Genomic DNA, 21782 nt, shown 5'->3' on the forward strand with positions numbered 1-21782 from the left:
AATGCTTGGATAAAGAACACTTGTGTATATATAAACAGACAAATCCCTAGGCTTCAATCTGGTAGAGAAACGGTTTGGTGCTATGTCACTTTGGGTTTATGGCTGTGAACACCTATTGTGTACTAATCACTGTATTGCGTAACATTATTTAAATTGATGAAATGCTTGCTTGGTTGATTGAATCCACCAGTCTTTTATTTCAGTCTGATACCTTGGAGGCGCTATAAACTCTCGAGTTTATGGGCTAGAATTAGTATTAGTGTTTGGGGAACTTGTGAAAGTATGCAGATTAGACATTTATTGGGAAGAGGTGGGATATTCATCTTTTAAATACAATGGGAATAGAACTTTTTTTTTTTGATGCTTTACCTGTATCATTACAAGATTGTCCTAATTAAACTTCTTCTCCGTTCAAGGTCCACAACCCTAAAATCAGTTAAGCAAATTTAAAAAATCATTCCTTATCATGTCTCTGAATTAAAGTAAGGCCTAAGTTTTCTCATGACTGATCATTCTTGGAATTTATAATCATTCATCATAAATTTTTTTTTCAGAAGAAAATGAACTAAAATTAGCTTGTAACCAAAAAGCATTTAATTGAGTCCCATGGAGAATTTCTAAGTTTAATGGAGTATTGATTTTTTTTAAAGAATTTTTACTGAAGTATAGTTGAATTATAATATTGTGTTGGTGTCTGGTATATAGCAGTGATTAAAATATATATATATATTATTTTCCATTATGATTTATTACAGGATTTTTAATATAGTTTCCTGTGCTATACAGTAGGGCTGTGCTGTTTAATCTATTTTATATATGGTAGTTTGTATATGCTAATCCCAAATACTAATTTATCCCTCTCCTTCTCCTTTTTCCTTTGATCGCCATAAGTTTGTTTTCTATGCCTGTGAGTCCATTTCTGTTTTACAAATGAGTTCATTTGTGTCCTATTTTAGACTCCACATGTAAGTGATATCATATGATATTTGTTGTTCTCTGTCCAACTTACTTCACTTAGTACGATAATCTCTGGGTCCATCCAAGTTAATGCAGCTGGCATCAGTTCATTCGTTTTTATGGCTGAGTGTGTCTGTGTGTGTGTGAGTCGCTCAGTCGTGTCTGGCTATCTGCAACCCCATAGACTGTAGCCTGCCAAGCATTCTCCAGGCAAGAATACTGGAGTGGGTTGCCATAATATTGTATTATTGCAATATTCTATATATTATATATATATTATTGTAAATATGTATATAGTGCATGTATGTACCACTTCTTTATTCATTCTTCTGTTGATGGCCATTTAGATTGCTTCTGTGTCTTGGCTATTGTAAATGGTGCTGTGGTGGACATTGGGGTGCATGTATTTTTTTCACATTATAGTTTTCTCTGGGTATAATCCCAGGAGTGGAATTGCTGGATCATATGGCAACTATGATTTTAGTTTTTTGAGGAACCTCCATCTTGCTTTCCATAGTGATTATACCAATTTACATTCACACCAACAGAGTAAGAGGGTTCTTTTTGTCTACACCCTCTCCATCAGTTTTTATTTGCAGACTTGTTTGTGATAACCATTCTGACCAATGTGAGGTGATACCTATTTTTTAAAATATTTATTTATTTCTTCATTTATTTGGCTACATCTGGTCTTAGTTGTGGCATGCGGGATCTAGTTCCGGGACCACAGATAGAACCCAGGCCCCCTGCATTGGAAACTTGGAGTCTTAGCCAGTGGACCACCAGGGAAGTTCCTCACATTGTAGCTTTGATTTGCATTTTAGAGGACTGATTTCAAAATTTTGTTCTGCAAACCTCCATAGAAGAGCCCCTTGAGAGCTGGTGTTTTAGTTGAAGCTGGCCCTGTCCTCAGGATAGAGTGGGGATCTACAGACAGAAAAGGTTCTCTCTTCTAGAGCCAAGATTGCAAAGCTCTGCAGTACATGATTGTGCTATTATAGATACTGTGTCTTTATTTTGTGGATTAAAAAGCTAAGAATGAGTGTTATTTAATGTAAGCCCTTAAAAGGATGGGGGGAAATAGCTCTTATATAATGATGACTAATGCAGTGTAAAAAGAGTTATTTTGGCACAATTGTGATGTTTTTCCCTTATAGTTTTGTAACAGTTTCCAAGCTATTAGATAACTATGTCAGCAGAGTTGCATTAGATTTGACTTTGCGAAAAACTTAAAGCAGCTCATTATCATTATTCCCTTTTTAAAAGAAACCTCCAATTTCTATGTATTCAATGGAAATGAGTTCACCAGCAGTTAATTATTTACAATTTTTACTACTGGAAGCAAACTCCTAGAGCCAGTAGTCTGCTTTGGCTCTCATGCTCAAATCACTGTCCAAATCTGTTACCTCCTCTGAGATTTGTTTTGCATCTATCCCCTTCCCTCTGTCATCACTGCCCCCATATTCTCCAGGTCCTAGCTTCTCTGAGCTGGACAGTCCAACTATCCATCACTGTCTCCTTGTCTTGGATCTGCCCACAATCCCATGTATTCTCCTTACGAGCCCTTCCCTCTTCCCCATACAAACCTCTCCATCTCCCCGTAGCTCACAATCTTAAATTAAACCTAAGCTCCTGGAGTCCTGAGCTTCCCTGTTGGCTCAGGGGTAAAGAATCTACCTGCCAATGCAGGAGACCCTAAGTTTGATCCCTTAGTTAGGAAGATCCCATTGAGAAGGAAATGGCAGCCCACTCCACTATTCTTGCCTGGGAAATCCCATGGACAGAGGAGCCTGGTGGGCTACAGGGTCCTCTGTCCATGGGGGTCGTAAAAAGAGTTGGTCATGACAGTGGCTGAACAACAACCTGAAAGTCCATCCAAGCTTCAGTCAGTAGCTCAGCTTTCCAGGTGCATTTTTTTTTTCATTATTTATTCCTTCCTTCTTTTAGATTTAGAGTTTTTGAACTCTTATGGTTTCAAAATTCTATCCAATTTCCCTACCTTTTCCAGGCTGTTCCCTCTTCCAGGCTACACCCTGCTCTAACCCCCTAGTTTCATGCCACCATTGACATTGCTAACTTCTACTGATTTTTCAAAACCATCCCCAGGGAACAGCTGAATCACTACATCTTCTGAACTAAGGCCCTCTAACTCAATGCTCTGGATCCAGGCTGCTTAGAGCCATCTTTTAGTAGTTGTGTTACCTTGAATAAGTTATTTTCTCTCTCCTGTACATCAACTAAATGATAATAATATCTCCATCATTGGGCAGTTATCAGGATCCAGTTAAAAAATAAAGTGTCAGAGTGCTTGTTATACAGTAAAGACTGATATAACTATTATTATTCATCTGTATATTCAATTGTTATCATATTTCACACTGCATTATAATTATTTCTTGGTACTTCAATATCTCACACACTTGTCTTCAGTGAAGACTTTGAAGGCAAACACAGCTTTTTATCCATCTTTATATCTTCAAAAGTTGCTATAAAGCCAGGAACATAGTAGACAGTAGGTATGAAGTACATCAAAAAGAATACCATTTTGTGTAAGCATGTGACAATATCATGTACCATGAGAAAGAAAGCACAAGAAAAATTTACTAGATGTGATTTAAGAAGAGTTAATATTTAGATTTTAACATGTAACCATATTTTAGGCAAACATCAAAATATGATTAAATTTTTAAGTGTCTCAAATGGTGACAAAATACAGAGTGTTCTATTGTGTAGCTTTGTTTAAAAAAAAATCAATCCATAATTTACATTTCTCTTGGCTAACACACAGAGCCCACCAACTCTCACAAGGAGCTCCAACTGTTAAAAATGGGGTCCCTGCCTTACACCTAAATGCCTTCCCCCCACATCCCTTCTGTTAGGGCTATATTCCTGCCATCATTGGTACATTGGATTCATTACCACATAAGTCTGCATGTATGAACCCGTGGGATCATTCCCCTAAGACCCATACACCCTTCTAAGTTTCTATCCTCCTACCAGAATATCCCTACTTCCCAGAAGCTTCTAGAGCCCTGGTAATGACCTCAGGCCCCAATTTCTCAGAGCCCGTCTCATCAGCCATAAATGCTGTACTTGAGGTGGGATTGTTTGGTGACAAGAACCATATCTAGAATTTCCAATAACTGAGCTAAAATGATTTTTTCAATTATTTTAAAAATAATTTGCAAGTTGAGCACAGTCTAGCTTACTAGATCCATGTAAACTGATAACTGAGAAGAGACTGTACATGTTTTCAAAGTGTACCTTTTTATGTAAACTCATAAAAAAGACCAGAAGAGCACACATCTTCAGATGCATTTTTGCAAACCTGTGCCCTATCCATGGAAGAGTATTGTTATCTAAAATTCTTTTTGACAAGACAGGAAAAAGAGACATGGAATAGGGAATTGAAATTAAACTAATACAATCATAAGCAGCAGCCATGAAACTACAGAAATAATGCTCAGCACTCTGAGCCGATCCATATCTCAATGTACATGTCTCCATGGTGAGAGACATGTGAGATGGAAAATTGTCAGAGACTATGAGATTGAGAACCAAGTCACAACCCACTTAAGAAGAAACCCTTTGTAAATGCATCAAAGGAGGGATTCAGGACAATGGCTCTATGCAATAGCTTTAAGAATAAATATTGAAAAATTTACAGAGCAGACTGATTTTGGTGAGATTATTTGATTTTGTGGAAGTCAAAGACTTAAATAATAATATAATTAAGAATAAAAACATCTTGACGGTGTCTTAGGAGCATATACATTTTTCTTTAACTCCAAGAGGAAGGGCTAATTGATGTGCATTTAATTTTATCAGTTAAATGAGAAAAACAAACAAGCAAAACAAACAGCTGAAAATTAGCTATTGGCCTGTGGCAAATTCCTGCATTTCATGCTATTTTTGGACTTTGCCCCAGGGAGGGAGATATATTATTTTGGATATGAAAAGCCACCTTGCATTAGCTGAGACAGTCAGGTACTAACCCGGCCAACAGGAATTTTGCAGACACAGTGGACATTGTTTCACAAGCAGTTTCTTCAGTATTCTGGCTGTGTGATAATCTGAAGGTCCAATATGAATGTGAGGCAGATGATAAGAGGAGATAAAGAAAAAAATAAGAAACTTCTGTTGACAGTAAGTACAAGACAACATATGATATCAGGGATGCACATACCACATGGCTGGTTAATCTTCAAGGCTCATTTCATGTCAGAAAACAGAGCCAAGTGAGAACAGCCCCTTCCAATTCAGACAGCACACAAAAGCCAACAATCCAATGCTACATGATCTCATCAAATAAAGCTGTTTCCCCCGATCAGTGTTCTTGAATAAAATAAAATTAAGTTCAATTTAAAAAAATATATATATAAGATTGGTGAAATTCAAGAAAGCTGTAGGTATACATTCAGCCTATGCCATGACATAGCTTCCTCAGCATGAGCTGTTTTCAGAGAAAACAGCAATTGATGCTAATTAATACCAATTACTCATCTTGCTCTTATTCTTAGAGTTTTTTCTGGCTTTACTAATATGTCCAGTTCAAGTTCAATACTTGTTGAGGACTAGAGAATTTTTTAGAGAAATATCAATAACCTCAAATATGCAGATGACACCACCCTGATGGCAGAAAGTGAAGAGGAACTAAAGAGCCTCTTGATGAAAGTGAAAAAGGAGAGTGAAAAAGTTGGCTTAAAACTCAACATTTAGAAAACTAAGATCATAGCATCTGGTCCCATCACTTCATGGCAAATAGATGGGGAAACAATGGAAACAGTAACAGATTTTATTTTGGGGGGCTCCAAAGTCACTGCAGATGGTGATTGCAGCCATGAAATTAAAAGACGCTTGTTGCTTGGAAGAAAAGCCATGACTAACCTAGGCAGCATATTAAAAAGCAAAGACCTTACTTTGCCAACAAAGGTCCATCTAGTCAAAGCTATGGTTTTTCCAGGAGTCATGCATGGATGTGAGTGTTGGACTATAAAGAAAGCTGAGTGCTGAAGAATTGATGCTTTTGAACTGTAGTGTTGGAGAAGACTCTTGAGAGTCCCTTGGACTGTATGGAGATCCAACCAGTCCATCCTAAGGGAGATTAGCCCTGAATACTCATTGGAAGGACTATTGCTGAAGCTGAAACTCTAATACGTTGGCCACCTGATGGGAAGAACTAACTCATTTGAAAAGATCCTTGTGCTGGGAAAGATTGAAGGTGGGAGGAGAAGGGGACAACAGAGGATGAGATGGTTGGATGGCATCACCGACTCAGTGGACATGAGTCTGAGTAAACTCTGGGAGTTGGTGATGGACAGGGAGGCCTGGCGTGCTGCAGTCCATGGGGTCACAAAGAGTCAGATGCCACTGAGTGACTTAACTGAACTGAAAGAATTGTTTTTGTCTCAGCCCAAACACACGCTAGTTTCTAACTGGTGTCATGAGGAAAAGGAAGTGCAAATGGGCTGTAGCTATATAAAAATATAACTGAGTTTATACTTGAGTTATAAGAAAAATATACTGAGCAACCAACACATTTACTTTTCACTATATAAAAATATAATTTGTTTAGGCCTCAAGGCAGCTTATAATATTTTATATTTTATAGATTTAGTATTTTATCATGGGACTTATTCCAATAATATTTGCTACATCTGTATACTTATTTAAAGTATACAACATGAAACTATTATTATAGCTATTATTCTTATTTTGGGGACTATCTTTGGTTTTATTGTTGTTGTTTTAGTCACTAAGTTGTGTCTGACTCTTTTGCAACCCCATGAACTGTAGCCAGCCATTACTCTGTCCATGGTATTTCCCAGACAAGAATACTGGAGTGGGTTGCCATTTTCTTCTCCAGGAGATCTTCCAGACTCAAGGATCAAGTCTGCATCACCTGCATTGGCAGGCGGATTGTTTACTACTGAGCCAACAGGGAAACCGCATCTTTGGTATTATCTTATGATAGTTGGTGCTGTAGTATCTTTACATATGGTAGTAGTGTTAGTCGCTCAGTTGTGTCTGACTCTTTGCAACCCCATGGACTATGACCCACTGTCACAGTCTGCGAAAAGAAGAGAAGTGAAAAGCAAAGGAGAAAGGGAAAGATTTGAATGCAGAGTTCCAAAGAATAGCAAGGAGAGATAAGAAAGCCTTCCTCAGTGATCAATGCAAAGAAATAGAGGAAAACAACAGAATGGGAAAGACGAGATCTCTTCAAGAAAATTAGAGATATCAAGGGAACATTTCATACAAAGATGAGTTCGATAAAGGACAAAAATGGTATGGACCTAACAGAAGCAGAAGATATTAAGAAGAGGTGGCAAGGATACACAGAAGAACTGTACAAAAAAGATCTTCACGACCCAGATAATCACAATGGTGTGATCACTCACCTAGAGCCAGACATCCTGGAATGTGAAGTCAAGTGGGCCTTAGGAAGCCTCACTATGAACAAAGCTAGTGGAGGTGATGGAATTCCAGATGAGCGATTTCAAATCCTGAAAAATGATGCTGTGAAAGTGCTGCACTCAATATGCCAGCACATTTGGAAAACTCAGCAGTGGCCACAGGACTGGAAAAGGTCAGTTTTCATTCCAATCCCAAAGAATGCTCAAACTACCGCACAATTGCACTCATCTCACATGCTAGTAAAGTAATGCTCAAAATTCTCCAAGCCAGACTTCAGCAATATGTGAACCGTGAACTTCCAGATGTTCAAGCTGGTTTTAGAAAAGGCAGAGGAACCAGAGATCAAATTGCCAACATCTGTTGGATCATCGAAAACACAAGAGAGTTCCAGAAAAACATCTATTTCTGCTTTATTGACTATGTCAAAGCCTTTGACTGTGTGGGTCACAATAAACTGTGGAAAATTCTGAAAGAGATGGGAATACTGGACCACCTGACCTGCCTCTTGAGAAACCTATATGCAGGTCAGGAAGCAGCAGTTAGAACTGGACATAGAACAACAGACTGGTTCCAAATAGAAAAAGAGTACGTCAAGGCTGTATATTGTCACCCTGCTTATTTAATTTATATGCAGAGTACATCATGAAAAACACTGGGCTGGATGAAGCACAAGCTGGAATCAAGATTGCTGGGAGATATATCAATAGCCTCAGATATGCAGATGACACCACTCTTATGGCAGAAACTGAAGAGGAACTAAAAAACCTCTTGATGAAAGTGAAAGAGGAGAGTGAAAAATTTGGCTTAAAGCTCAACATTCAGAAAACTAAGATCATGCCTTCTGGTCCCATCACTTTATGGGGAATAGATGGGGAGACAGTGGAAACAGTGTCAGACTTTATTTTTGGGGGGCTCCAAAATCACTGCAGATGGTGATGGCAGCCATGAAATTAAAAGATGCTTACTCCTTGGATGGAAAGTTATGACCAACCTAGATAGCATATTAAAAAGCAGAGACATTACTTTGCCAACAAAGTCCATCTAGTCAAGGCTATGGTTTTTCCAGAGGTCATGCATGGATGTGAGAGTTGGACTGTGAAGAAAGCTGAGCACCGAAAAATTGATGCTTTTGAACTGTGGTGTTGGAAAAGACTCTTGAGAGTCTGCAAGGAGGTCCAACCAGTCCATCCTAAAGGAGATCAGTCCTGGGTGTTCACTGGAAGAACTGATGCTGAAGCTGAAACTCCAATACTTTGGCCACCTCATGCGAAGACTTGACTCACTGGAAAAGACCCTGATGCTGGGAGGGATTGGGGGCAGGAGAAGAAGGGGACGACAAAGGATGAGATGGCTGAATGGCATCACTGACTTGATGGACATGAGTTTGAGTCAACTCCTGGAGTTGGTGATGGACAGGGAGGCCTGGCATGCTGCGATTCATAGGGTCACAAAGAGTCGGACACGACTGAGCGACTGAACTGAACTGGACTGTGACCTGCCAGGCTCCCCTGTCCATGGGATTCTCCAGGCAAGAATACTGGAATGGATTGCCATTCTCTTCTCCAGAGAGTCATCCTGACCCAGATCAAACCTGGGTCGCCTGCATTGAAGATATAATATACCATTAGTATATGGTCCTTTCTGTATTTAAAACCATCAAGGATTCTGCCTTGCCCACCAAGGTGAGATGAAGTTTTACAATTTAGGGAAATTAGAATATAAATTTCCAATACAAATAATAGTCCTATCCTCTCTCTCCAGCCTCAGTTTATATTATTCCTTTGTCATACCTTGGGCTCCTGCAGACTAATCATGACCATTGCACCACATTCTAAGTAGTGCATTTTCTCGGTTTTAGCTATATCCATATAATGTAAATACTTACATATGATTGATGCAGACATGATTTTCTGGTTTATACCTAAACAGATATTTGAGTGCATAGTTGGAAGCTGCATATTTGAGTCCCTATTTTTTTTTTTTTACTTCTAGCTAGGGCTGTCTAGGAAATTTTGTCCCAGCAACTGCAATTCAGTTCCACAAGTGGTCATTCCAATCTACATCAGTGTATAATTGTGCCTTTTCCCCTGCTGTCTACCTAGTCTAGATTGAAGCTTTTTGACAACTTTCACAGATAGGAATTTAATGGTCACAGAAACTTGAATTTTGCTGTCTTATCTTTTTGTGTTTGTTTTTTTTTCCCCTCAGATCTTTCCCCCAAGATACAGTGGATCTTCATTTCTGTGAGGTCCTCCTTAATTTAAATTCTTTTCAAAACCTAACTTTAATTTTATGTTCTATGTTAAGTAAGTTAAGTATACTATATTCTTAATGCAATCAGGTGCATCACAGTTTTTAATAGAATTAGTCACTGAATCTTTGTATACATAATGCACTCTAGTTCCTATTTAAGTTAAACACTTGTGTGGCTAAAGGCATGTGATACCAAACCACAAATATATATATATGTTACAAATATCCATATGTGTAATATCCTGATAAGATGTCTTTGATTCACATAGCAGATTCTGTTCAGTGACTTATGTGGGTGGGGAGCATAAAGGGTCAGGGGTTTTTAAATACTGATTCATCAAGAGAGACACATAATATTGTCATACCTTGAGAACTGGTTGGTAGTACAGCACAAGTGAATGACATACCAGAAATGATGATCTTTTTTTTTTTTTAATTATTTTTTTCATTAGTTGGAGGCTAATTACTTCACAACATTTCAGTGGGTTTTGTCATACATTAATATGAATCAGCCATAGATTTACACTTATTCCCCATCCCGATACCCTCTCCCACCTCCCTCTCCACCCGATTCCTCTGGGTCTTCCCAGTGCACCAGGCCCGAGCACTTGTCTCGTGCATCCCACCTGGGCTGGTGGTCTGTTTCACCATAGATAGTATACATGCTGTTCTTTTGAAACATCCCACCCTCACCTTTTCCCACAGAGTTCAAAAGTCTGTTCTGTATTTCTGTGTCTCTTTTTCTGTTTTGCATATAGGGTTATCGTTACCATCTTTCTAAATTCCATATATATGTGTTAGTATGCTGTAATGTTCTTTATCTTTCTGGCTTACTTCACTCTGTATAATGGGCTCCAGTTTCATCCATCTCATTAGAACTGGTTCAAATGAATTCTTTTTAACAGCTGAGTAATATTCCATGGTGTATATGTACCACAGCTTCCTTATCCATTCATCTGCTGATGGGCATCTAGGTTGCTTCCATGTCCTGGCTATTATAAACAGTGCTGCGATGAACATTGGGGTGCACGTGTCTCTTTCAGATCTGGTTTCCTCAGTGTGTATGCCCAGAAGTGGGATTGCTGGGTCATATGGCAGTTCTATTTCCAGTTTTTTAAGGAATCTCCACACTGTTTTCCATAGTGGCTGTACTAGTTTGCATTCCCACCAACAGTGTAAGAGGGTTCCCTTTCTCCTTTCCTCTGAACACTTTCAGAGAAATAAGTAACCACTGTACTGAAAACTTGCAAGCACATTTTGTGTTCCTGAGACATCTTTACCATTTTATGATTGAACTTAGGCTATTCATCATGTACTTACTTTTAAGATGGTAGAGCTCTGGATGAATTAACTCACCTCCAAGACGGTTAAATAACATTTAAAACATTCCCTCTCCTAGACATGGAAAGGGTTTCTGTTTGGGAATACTTATTCCCACATGACTGGTTTATTTATTTGAACATTCGGACCTCATTGCTCTCAGAGAAAGAAATTACTCTGGAGAGAATCAGTATGAGATGCTGAATCAGTATGAGATGGTTTCAAGCAAGGGAATAAGCAAGGAAATAGCCTTCTTTATCATTAGTATTTATTCAGAAAGCAAGTTGAACTGTTATAGCCATAACCCTCCAAAAAATAGAAAAAGGAGGAATTATAGGATGGAAAACTGCCTATTCTTTGGGGAGTTCTAATCCTTCAAATGAGCTCTCACCAGCACGATCCAACAGCTCCCAGGACATTTCTAACAATTTTCTGGGTGGCAGTTTACATTTTTCAACAATTGCTATGAGACCTCAAAATTGAGAAAAGTATAAAACGAGAGCTATAATACTTGCTGGATTGATCAGTAACCTTTGGGACTATAGTTTCATGTGTTTTCTTCCCAAACACACAAGTTTTAGAAGAAAAGTTAATAAAACAAAAGTAAAAACCATAGGGATTGGAAAAGTTCTTCAGAATAGGAATAAATCGTAACTGTGGAGGCAAAAAGGTGTAGTGTGTGCTGGATTAACATAGAGGGAGGTGTCTGAGCATGTCCCAACAAGTTAAGGATGTTAAACCGAGCTTGGTAACTTTCTTAAGGAGTGAAGGAGAGATTGATGCTCGGGGCAAGTCAGCCTTTTGACAGAACCTCACAATTTTGGAACATGGAGAACAATATTATTTTTAGTTTTACTGTCCCAGAAATTTAGTTTTGCCAGAGCATGCAGTTTGGTCACATTTAGGGAGACTGGCAGAAGCTAACCAAAATTAGAGGAAACTAGCATGTAAGATAGCCCATCCGAAGGGTTTATAAATGGCACGTAGAGCTTATGCATTTTTAAACATTATCTCTTACTGCTGTAGTATAGAAATCTGTGCATTGGTCTATGCTCTGAAAGAACAACTGCATGGAAAGATGATTTTACTAGGTGAGAAGATGGGCCTGTGTGCTGCTTTGCCATCTTTCATAGTGCGGTATTATGGTGCCATCATAATTCAAAGTGGCTACTTTCCTAGACCAGGTACAAACTTTCCAATAAAATTTTCTGGAAGACTTAAAAAGGCAATTTTCTTTCCACTTTGATATTCAAATGAGCAATGTGCAGACTGCAGCTTTTCTCTCTCTTTCTGTAATAAGATGGTAGGAAATGAGTTTGGTGGGTTTTTTCTCTTTTTCACTGTTGGTTATCTAAAACACTGAAATTTGCAGTCCTTTAAGTTTATCTTTGAGCAGCCATGATGTTAGCAGTGTTTTGCCCATGTGTGAGGCAGTACCTTTATCGTCCATTAACTTTGGTTTCCATCAGCGGCTATTGCTGTTTGGAGGATATGGCTCCCCTGACCCCTGCTGGGGCCCAGCCCTGTGAGTTCTGAGCCTCTGAGGTGCTACTTGTACTCGGATAAGCCGGGGGGCCAGGCAAACCTACTAATTCACTTTCAGAGCCTCCGCAAGTCACCCTCGTCCCTGAGCGATAGAACATTCTGCGTTGGTACAAGGCCAAGGAGCCCACAGCTGTGACTACTCAGCTGGTGTGTTCCCTCGGGCTCTTCCAGAGAAACTGAGGTGGGTGGAAGTGTGCATACTGAAAATCTGGGTACAGATTTTTTTTCTCAGCGCCCGCTGATTAAAGATACAAGAGTAAAAGTAAGAAAGTGTTGTTGTTTCCGCCCCCCCACCCCTGCCCTTTTCATGGGTAGCATCATTCTGGATCTAGACAAGGGGAGCAGATCTTAGTCTTCTTCTAGGTTTCAGAAAAGTTTTATTTGTGAGTTATATTTTTGCCATTGTTTCAAATAGCTGTTTTTAAAGTTCTGTGGGAGCTTTGCTTATCTTCGCAGATTCAGTATCAAGAAAGCATATATCAAACTTCATAGCAACTCAAAAATAGCGAGACCCAAAATGCTTGAACTTTTTTCTAAGTGACACCTCTTAATAATGCAGTACATTTTGAAATGTAGTTACTAAGGTTTTCATAATCACCCTGGGAATGTAATATTTCCATGGAATATGGATAGCCAAAATCATACAGTTTTCCTAAGATGAAGATTTATCTATAGCTTATAAGGTAATTTTTTTTATTCTCAAGGAAATGTAATAGGAATAACAGAATCAGGGGACCCTTGTAGCACTGTGTCTGGGCAAATGTATATTCATTTCTTTAGCTGTTTACATGTTTATAGCAAGCCTCACTCTCAGCAACAGGGAGAGAATTCCTACTCAGCCAATTTTTGCCTTTGCATAATCATTCTTAGTTTCCAAGTAAGCAAAAGGAAATTGCATATTCATTTTAAATCTGTAATTTGGCTTACTGTGACTAGAGACATAATCAACTATGAATTTTTAAATCCATGGATTATTAAAAAAAAACAAATGTTTGCCAAATCTTTTAGAAATTAAAAAAAAAAATAACTTGGGAAATAGAGAAAGTATTGAGTCATGAAAGGCAGAATAGGGCAAAGTAGAAGGGAAAAAATTGAGAGGCTGTTCTCTGTTGTCAATGCATTTGTCCCAGAAGAAGTAATTCTGAAAGGGGAAAAAAAGCGTCTTCCCTTAAGCACCTGAAAGTTGCCCAGATTTTATCTGATATTAAAAATCATGACATATGTCAAAAGGCTGTCAGGATTCTAAGATAATATTGACTTTCATTTCATTGCAGTGCTCTGCCTCTACTGATTGTACATTTAACAGAGTCCAGTTCTTCATCTTGCCTTCAGAGTCTCTGAATTCAAGACTTATTGATCTGGTGTCAATCAAATATGCTTTATTTTCTGAGTCCTTGAGTCACCTAACCCTCTGTAGCCCCTGCAAGACAAGACACAGTTAACACTGGCGAGTGTGTGTGAAGGCCTGGCAAGTAAGAGAGGAAAGGCTTAGCTGAGGTTAGTTTGGGTGGAGCATTAGTGCTGACTGAGAGAGCTCTAGGTCATGGAGCTTTGCCTACAGAGAGAGTGAATGTGGCCAGAAGGAGATCCTCTAAAACAGCACACACATCAGGAGAGGAGAGAAGTAGTGATGACTATGCTGGGGAAAATTACTGGAGTTTTTTTGGGGGGAGTGGGTAACAGTACAATATTGGCATATTATGAAAATGTAAGCATAATTTAACAAAATAATCATAACTAGTTACTCAACCTTATCAAATACATTTGAACAAAATGTATCCAATGTAAAGTTATGAAATAATATAAAAGTGAAGGAAAAATATTACTTAAATATAAATTACTAGCTATTAAATGACATCTCTGAGCTGTATTCCTTTCCATCTTGGGATCATTGAGAGCTGTAACCTGCAGTGAAGTGCAAGAGTTAGTTGCTCAATCATATCTGATTCTTTGTGATGCCTTGGACTGTAGCTTGCCAGTCTCCTCTGTCCATGGAATTCCCCAGGCAAGAATACTAGAGTGGGTTGCCATTTCCTCCTCCAGGGAATCTTCCTGACCCAGGAATCAAAATCTGGTCTCCTGCATTGCAGGGAGATTCTTTACCCTTTGAGCCACCAGCGAAGCCCACTAACCTGGGCTGGGTCAGCCCAATTGGCCTTGCTTATCTTTTGTCATGCATCTCCCCTGAGTGGAGTTGTCACTAATACTGCCCTGGGTGACTCCTCTGCATGGGCCAGAGCAGTTGTATGTGAGCAGTTTTATTGCCTTACTTGCCATCTGCAAATAAGTGATTGTGGTCCTAATCACTTCATTCTCAGCTGAAGCATCTTCCTGTGCATTGCACTGCCAGGTCCTTGCAGGCTTTTTGTGGGAGGCCATGATAAGGTTGGGGAAAGGATGTTAGATGCGGCAGGAGATCAGTGACAGAGAACAAGAGGAAGAGCTTGCATTGAGGATGTTAGAAAGGGGATGGAGCAGGAGTGGAAGAGGAGGCTATTAAAGACAGAGAGAAAAATGGTCAACTAAGTTGCTGACCAATGTCTCAAACATTTGCATGACCACAAAAAAGTACCAGTGTTTCAGTTTTTAAAAATAGTAAGGTAAAAGGTAGTGATTTTCAATCTTGCTTGTACATTGGAAAGTTTATTTTTAAAAATACTGAGGCTTAGTATACCTCATGAGAGATACCTATTTAATTGTTCTATGTTGTGGCTTTCTCATCAGAAGTTTAAAAATCTTCCCAGTAGATTTCCAACATGCAGCCAGTGGTTAAGAACTGTAGTTATAAGTGGATTTTGAAAATCAGTATTAAATCCATAGATGCAAAGTGCAACTGTCACCTTTGTTTTTAACCGAAGGGAAGCAGGCTCATCTTTAAGGAGCACCTTTTGGTGCCAGCAATGATGCTGAGTACTATTACCTTTTTAATTTTTATTGTAATACTGTGAAGTGAGAAGAGTCAACGCAATTTAAAAGGTGAAGAAAGTGAGGCTAAGGGAAGAGAAGTAACTTGCTCAGAGTAACAGTGTTTTCGGGGATGAAGCTAGCAGCTGGGACTCAGTCCTGTGTCTGCACAATTCATCGTTTTTCCTACCTTTCCTTTAAGACAAAGTTATAAAGGATAGCTTATCATGGATTGCCTGAAGACCTACATTCTTTTTTGTCTTATGTCTAGGGATAAGAAATGAAATCTGTATGTTCTAACCACTATAATTTATAAGATTGCTCAAAATCAAGGGTCAAAAATTTATAACCCATTGTCTGTTTTTCTATGGCTTATAAGAATGGTTTTTACATTTGGAAATGGTTGAAGCAAAATTAAAGAAGGATATTTCATGGCCCATGAAAATGATATGCAATTCAAATGTGTTGACCACAGATAAAGTTTTAACTGGAACACCCACACTTAGTCATTTTGTTTTACCTGGCGCTGCTTTCTCACCACTGTAGCAGAGATGAGTGCTAATGACGGAGACAATATGGCCAGCATAGCCTAAAGTGTTTACTACTTAGCCTTTTACACAATAAAGTTCTGTTGACTTCTGCTCTAAAGCAAAACCTGGTAGAGAGATCTTAATGTACAAAACTGACATATAGTATTAAGAAGGCTTGTTCACATCAACAAATATATAACAATAAAACAATTTTCAAGGATCTTTGAAAGTATAAGCTACCCCAGTGCATTTAAATATGGTTTAAAGATCATTAGGTGCCCCTGGGGGTGGATGCTTATGTAAATATACAGCAAAAGCACCATGACCTATTAGTCACAGATTAGTCACAGAAAAAGGTAAAACCTTTCCAAATGATGTCACTAGCAATTCAGGATTAATTGTAATAACTCCATTCATTTTTGGCTTAACCTGTAAATTAAATAAATCACTACATAATTCTGTTTTTTTCTGTTTCTATTTTTGAACTTAGCTTCTTTTTCCAAACTTTCTACTTTTTAAAATACTCCTAGTATATACCCCAGTGTTTTCAGAATTTCTACTAATTAAGTAAGATGCTCTATTTGCTATAGCAACTCTACCAGAGTTTTTTAAAATGTGTTCCTTGGATTACATGCATCAGAATCATCTAGGATGCTTGTTTTTACATGACAGATTCTAGGGTCTCAGGCCAGACCTGCTGATTCAGAACCACTGAGGCAAGGATTCTGCCTTTCTCCATGCTCCCAAGGGCGAATCTCATGCACCCTGTAAAGCGAAAAGCCCATGCTACATCATAGGTGATTCTATTCACAAGTTGTCCTAGGAACAGATTTAGAGGATCAGGCCACCCAGATGTAGAGATTCCTGTAGAGAAGTGGAGGAGTTTCAGGATTCTGTATTCCCAGGGTGTATGATTAAAAGCAAATACAGAAACCCTCTTGCTCATAAGAAGCAGATTCATCCAAGTGAACAGAGAAATAATAGAAATGAGAAAACTCATTAAAATAATGAAAACTAGGATGGATTGCTGCTAGTTTTTTATTGCTTTATCAGAAGTGACTAGTCTAAGAGCCATTTCCCTTCCTAGCATCCCTTCTTCATCCTAGAAATGACCCAACAAACAGACATTTCTGTTTTCTCTTTCAGATCTGCTCTCCATCCCTTTCCATCCACCCTGTTCTCTGTCTGGAGAGTTGAAATGCTAGACTGCATCACGTGGTTCCCATGCTCTGTGGCTTCTAATTGATGGATCAGTAGGGTGCCCTAGAAGGAGATCAGAGAGAGGGAGTGAAGTCAGGCCCCCTTACTGTGGATCTGATCTGGCTTGCTGTCTCTTTGGACTGAAAATCATTGCTCCGCTCAGGGTGGCCTTTTCTACATAGTACTCTACTTCCAGGTTCTGTTACGTTTTTTCCCTTGTCCCTTTGGTTCTGAGGGTAGTAATAGCTCCAGGGTTACAAACCCCAGGTTAACTGCAGAATCCTTTGTTTCTGCAACCTGCCCACATGTTTATATATGTTTTAACACTCTTTGAATTATTCTAATTTGACTATAACAGCTGTTTCCTATTTGGACCCTATTGAAACAGCAACTGAATGTCTTTAGGCAGGATCCAAAAGGACAGGGGGCTTTATCTCTTTGGTGAGCAACAGTTTAGTTCATCAAATGTGACAAGTACTCACATGTACTATTGTCCCTTCCTAAGGCTCTCTTCTGTCACCTGTTTATCTGGCTAAATCCTGGTTGTTAAAAAAAGTCTTACCTTGCATGTCAATTTCTAGAAAACTCCTCAAACACCTCCCCCAAGCTAAATTAGCTTCCCCTGCTATACCTTCTCATCATATGCTTTATTTTTCCTTAGTTGTATTTATTCATATTGTAAGTCATTTATCTTATATTATCTTTGGGCATCTCCTAGAGTGTGATCTATAGGTGGGTTCTGACTATTTTGTATTTATTAACACCTGCCCTTTGCACATGCTCCTTTGATTTCTGTTGAATATGTGAATGAATAAAATATAGCTATCCTAGCCAGTTTCACCATTATCCTTTTCCGCTGGGAGAAAAAACTATGCTATATATAAACCATACATATATAGATGTTACTTTCTGTACTTCCACTAGCTCAGTAATATGGACTAATTATGCCAATGCCCACACAGACCTCTAAGTTATACGTGAATGGTTCTACTTGTTTTTCAGAAACATGTCTATTTTCTGAAACATTTGCTATAAGAAAGGAGGCAGAAACCTATCAAACAAATTGTCAATACTTGATAACATAACAATAAATCCTACAAAGCAAGAACAACTGTGTGGTAAGTATAGGACTGGTGCTGGATTAAACTTGGTGAGTGAGCATTCAATGTACCTTTTCCTGACGAACAGGCAGAAGAACCACTGTATTCTCACACTTTGCTTTCCTTCTCTCCAAAGTATTTCTAATCAGAGGCACTAGCAGATACCCACTTACAATAAAAGGCTTTTTCTCAGAGAATCACAGTGCCAGAAAGTTTTAGGTGTTAAGTTTGACAGAGCTGCAGGTTTTCATTTACTGTGATATTTTTTTTCTGATAACTTAGTCGCATTGCCTAAATGGGTAGCCTGCATTAGATGAAGAGAAAAACATTTTTCATCACTCCAAATATTTGCCGATATGGTAACTAGCAAGAACTCCTCTTTGAAACGCTTCATTTGTTTTCTCCATTAACATGCTTCATCTTAGGTGGATTTTGGTCTCCTTGTGGCCTAAGTCTCTGGGGAACACATTTGTGAACGAGTAAGGTACCCCTATAGAGCCTTATCAGTCTTTAATTTGCATTCCTCGTTTCATCCATTCACAGTCCCCACCCCATTTCTGTTTTTCTCTTCATGGTACAACATGTCCTGGCCCCAAGGACTCATCTCTTTCTGCCGTCAGTGCAGTTTCTCTTGCCAGCTGCCATCTCATGCTGAGAATTCATGCAGTAACTACCCTCCTCCAAATCATCACAAGCCCAGAGATTCTCTTTCTGCATTGCACCAAATGCCATGGTGAGAAATAAGACAATCAATCAGGACCTTCCTGCATTTCTGTATGGGCTGACCTTCCTCCTTTGTGAGTGATTTCAGTGATCAAGACAAAACCATTTAGATTCTGTCCACTAATTTGCTGATGTTTGAATTTCCTTTGTTAAAGACTTAAGCTTTGTAAGCCCTGTTTTAGAACAATCTCCTTGTGTGAGATAGCCCAAAGCACATTGTTAATCACTGACGTTTTAGTTTGAATAAGATTGCCAAATGCGTTCTGAAAGATTTCTACAAGGAGTAGGGGGGCGAAAAACATGAAACCCCTGTATTAAGCACATAAGGGAACAGAAAGGGGACACTCCACTCTCAGTATAATGAACATTTACTTTTGCATCCATAGTTCCCTTACCTCAGCCTCAGTTTCAACTAACATTGTTATATTCTGTCAAGTATTGAAGGCATTTCCAATAAAATAATATGCAGTGGATTTTCTTTGATTATTGCCAAGCCACAGAAGCATTAACTTTATTATTAGCTTTTCCAAATATGCATATATTATAGAACTAATATAAAAATGCATATTCTCTACACTTAGCATTATTCATAAATGTGTATAAGCATTATTCATAAATGTGTCTATACTCCTGGAGGAGGGCAACCCACTCCAGTATTCTTGCCTAGAGAATCCCCATGGACAGAGGAGCCTTGTGGGCTACAGTCCAGAGTCACAAAGAGTCAGACATGACTGAAGCTGCTTATCACAGCACACGCACACACACACACACACACACACACACACACACACACACACACGATGTGTGTGTGTATTTCTTAACATGAGTTAAAATAGTATACAGATTCAGCATTACCAACGCAGTGGAATTTAAAGATGTATAGAAATACAACAATCATATATATTATTTTATACAATTAACCCTTCAGTTACTGAATTGAAGGGTTAATTGTGCACTTTATTATGCACTTCAAAATTAGTATCTCCACCTAGTGGTAACTGATGGAAATATGTTTTTAAAATGATGTTTTAAGCAGTGAGAGCAGATAAATGGAGAGGTTCTTGGTAAATCAGCACTCATTATCATCTCAGTTATATTTTGATCTAGAATGACAAGTACAAAGTAAAGCTAGACATGCAGTTGGCAAAGGGAAGCCAAGTGCTGTTCTACTACCTGTGAACAATATAGAGTAGGCAGAAATTACTCAAGATGGAACAAGCCAGAATTTCAAGCAGTATTTGTACAACAGAAATCTCATAAGACTAAAGGACAAGGATGATGGTTTACTTTGAACGTGAAGAGGAGGGGGCCAGGAAATTTCCTCCATTTGCTCTTTTTTTCCGAACACATTACCTAATAGCCATCATTCTCCATGGCTTCCCAGAATCAGTCTCCTTGATGACAAAGAATGTTTCCGAGAAGTCATTTGGGATATGAAAGAACCCCTTGGTTTCCTCAAGTGTCTCGTTTGAAATCCTAGTGAGTGGAAATACCAATAAATTTTTATCTTAAACTGATATAGACACAAAGAATATTTGCTTCCAGACTCTGAAGCTAGCAGAGAAAAACACTTAGTTGGGGGAACAACATGTTAAAAATGTTAAGTTCTCTGTCTCAGAACCTTTCTTACATGAATTCTTTCCCAAATAAAGTAGAATAAGTTCCGGAGAGAGATATCTAGGGTAGTTTTTTAATAATATATCAAAGAATAACAAACCTGGTTGCTTTTTATCTTTTTTTAGTTGAAAAAAAAAAAAAAGCATTGCTTAGATTTATCAACTAGTATGGAACTTTGACCCCTCCATGGATGGAAAAAAAATAATAAGTCTAATAAACTGATCATAACATTTATAGAGTCATATAATTTATGTAAAATTCCATACTACTTATAGTGAGTTACCTTAGTGCTGGAAAAATCTAATAGACACCTTATGTATGCAGTTCCTTAGGCTTTGCCTATGCTTGCAAAAGACAGTGACCTGAGAATTTATCCCAAATTCCATGGAAAACTAAGACAGTTGTTATTTTTTAATTTAGTCATATATTTCTGGCTTGAACCACAAGAATTTTCATTCTTGACTTGAGCTTATTTATTTATTCACAGTGCAGTGGTGATAGTGGCAATACCCTGATTCTCCCTTGAATAATATTTTTATTCATTCATTCATTTATTCTGATTTGATTTAAAGAATTCTTTCTGGATTCAGTGGCTTTGGGCTCTAGCACACAGTTTTCTATGTATTTATTTAACAAATGCTTATTCATAATGTTATACATCATGTACAGAGTTAGATGCTGGGAATGCAGATATAATTTTGGACTGGATGGGAGGAACTTTGTGGGAATTGTTTCTTTGAAAAAATCTTATGCCAGGTGCCAAAGCTATAGCGAACCATGACATCATTAATGTTTCCCTCTGATGACTTCTTACCTTCTTTTTAGTTTTGCAAAAGTTTCTGCAAAGCACTAGCTCTCTACGTTTTTGCAGTCATAACTTAACCCTCCCTGCCTGCAGGATTCTGCCTGCTAGAGAAGCAGCATGCTCCTGTTATCTCTTCCCTACAGAATTCTGTCCTTCTGAGGTTGGGTGGTGTCATCACAGAGCACACCCGTAGGCCTGCACTAAGCAGAACTGTTTCAGGGCGTTATAGAGGAGCTTCCCTGTTGACTCACGTGGTAAAGAACCTGCCTACCCAGCAGAAGACCCAGGTTTGATCCCTGAGTTGAGAAAAACCCCTGGAGAAAGATGTGGCAACCCACTCCAGTATTCTTGCCTGGAGAAGTCCATGGACACAGCAGCCTGGCGGGCTACAGTCTATGGGGTCCCTAAGAG

The 21782-nt window shown here is 38.6% G+C and overlaps 1 long non-coding RNA gene across 1 annotated transcript; it reads left to right on the forward strand.

Moving 5' to 3' along the window:
- Positions 1-2607: 2607 nt before the first annotated feature.
- LOC122702521 lies at positions 2608-20520 on the forward strand. The gene is made up of 3 exons (XR_006343274.1): positions 2608-2779; positions 6710-6716; positions 20511-20520. It is a non-coding gene; the product is annotated as an uncharacterized LOC122702521 (long non-coding RNA).
- The last annotated feature ends 1262 nt before the right edge of the window (positions 20521-21782 follow it).

The sequence above is a fragment of the Cervus elaphus genome, chromosome 11 (assembly GCF_910594005.1).
Source record: "Cervus elaphus chromosome 11, mCerEla1.1, whole genome shotgun sequence".
In the NCBI taxonomy this organism is placed as follows: domain Eukaryota; kingdom Metazoa; phylum Chordata; class Mammalia; order Artiodactyla; family Cervidae; genus Cervus; species Cervus elaphus.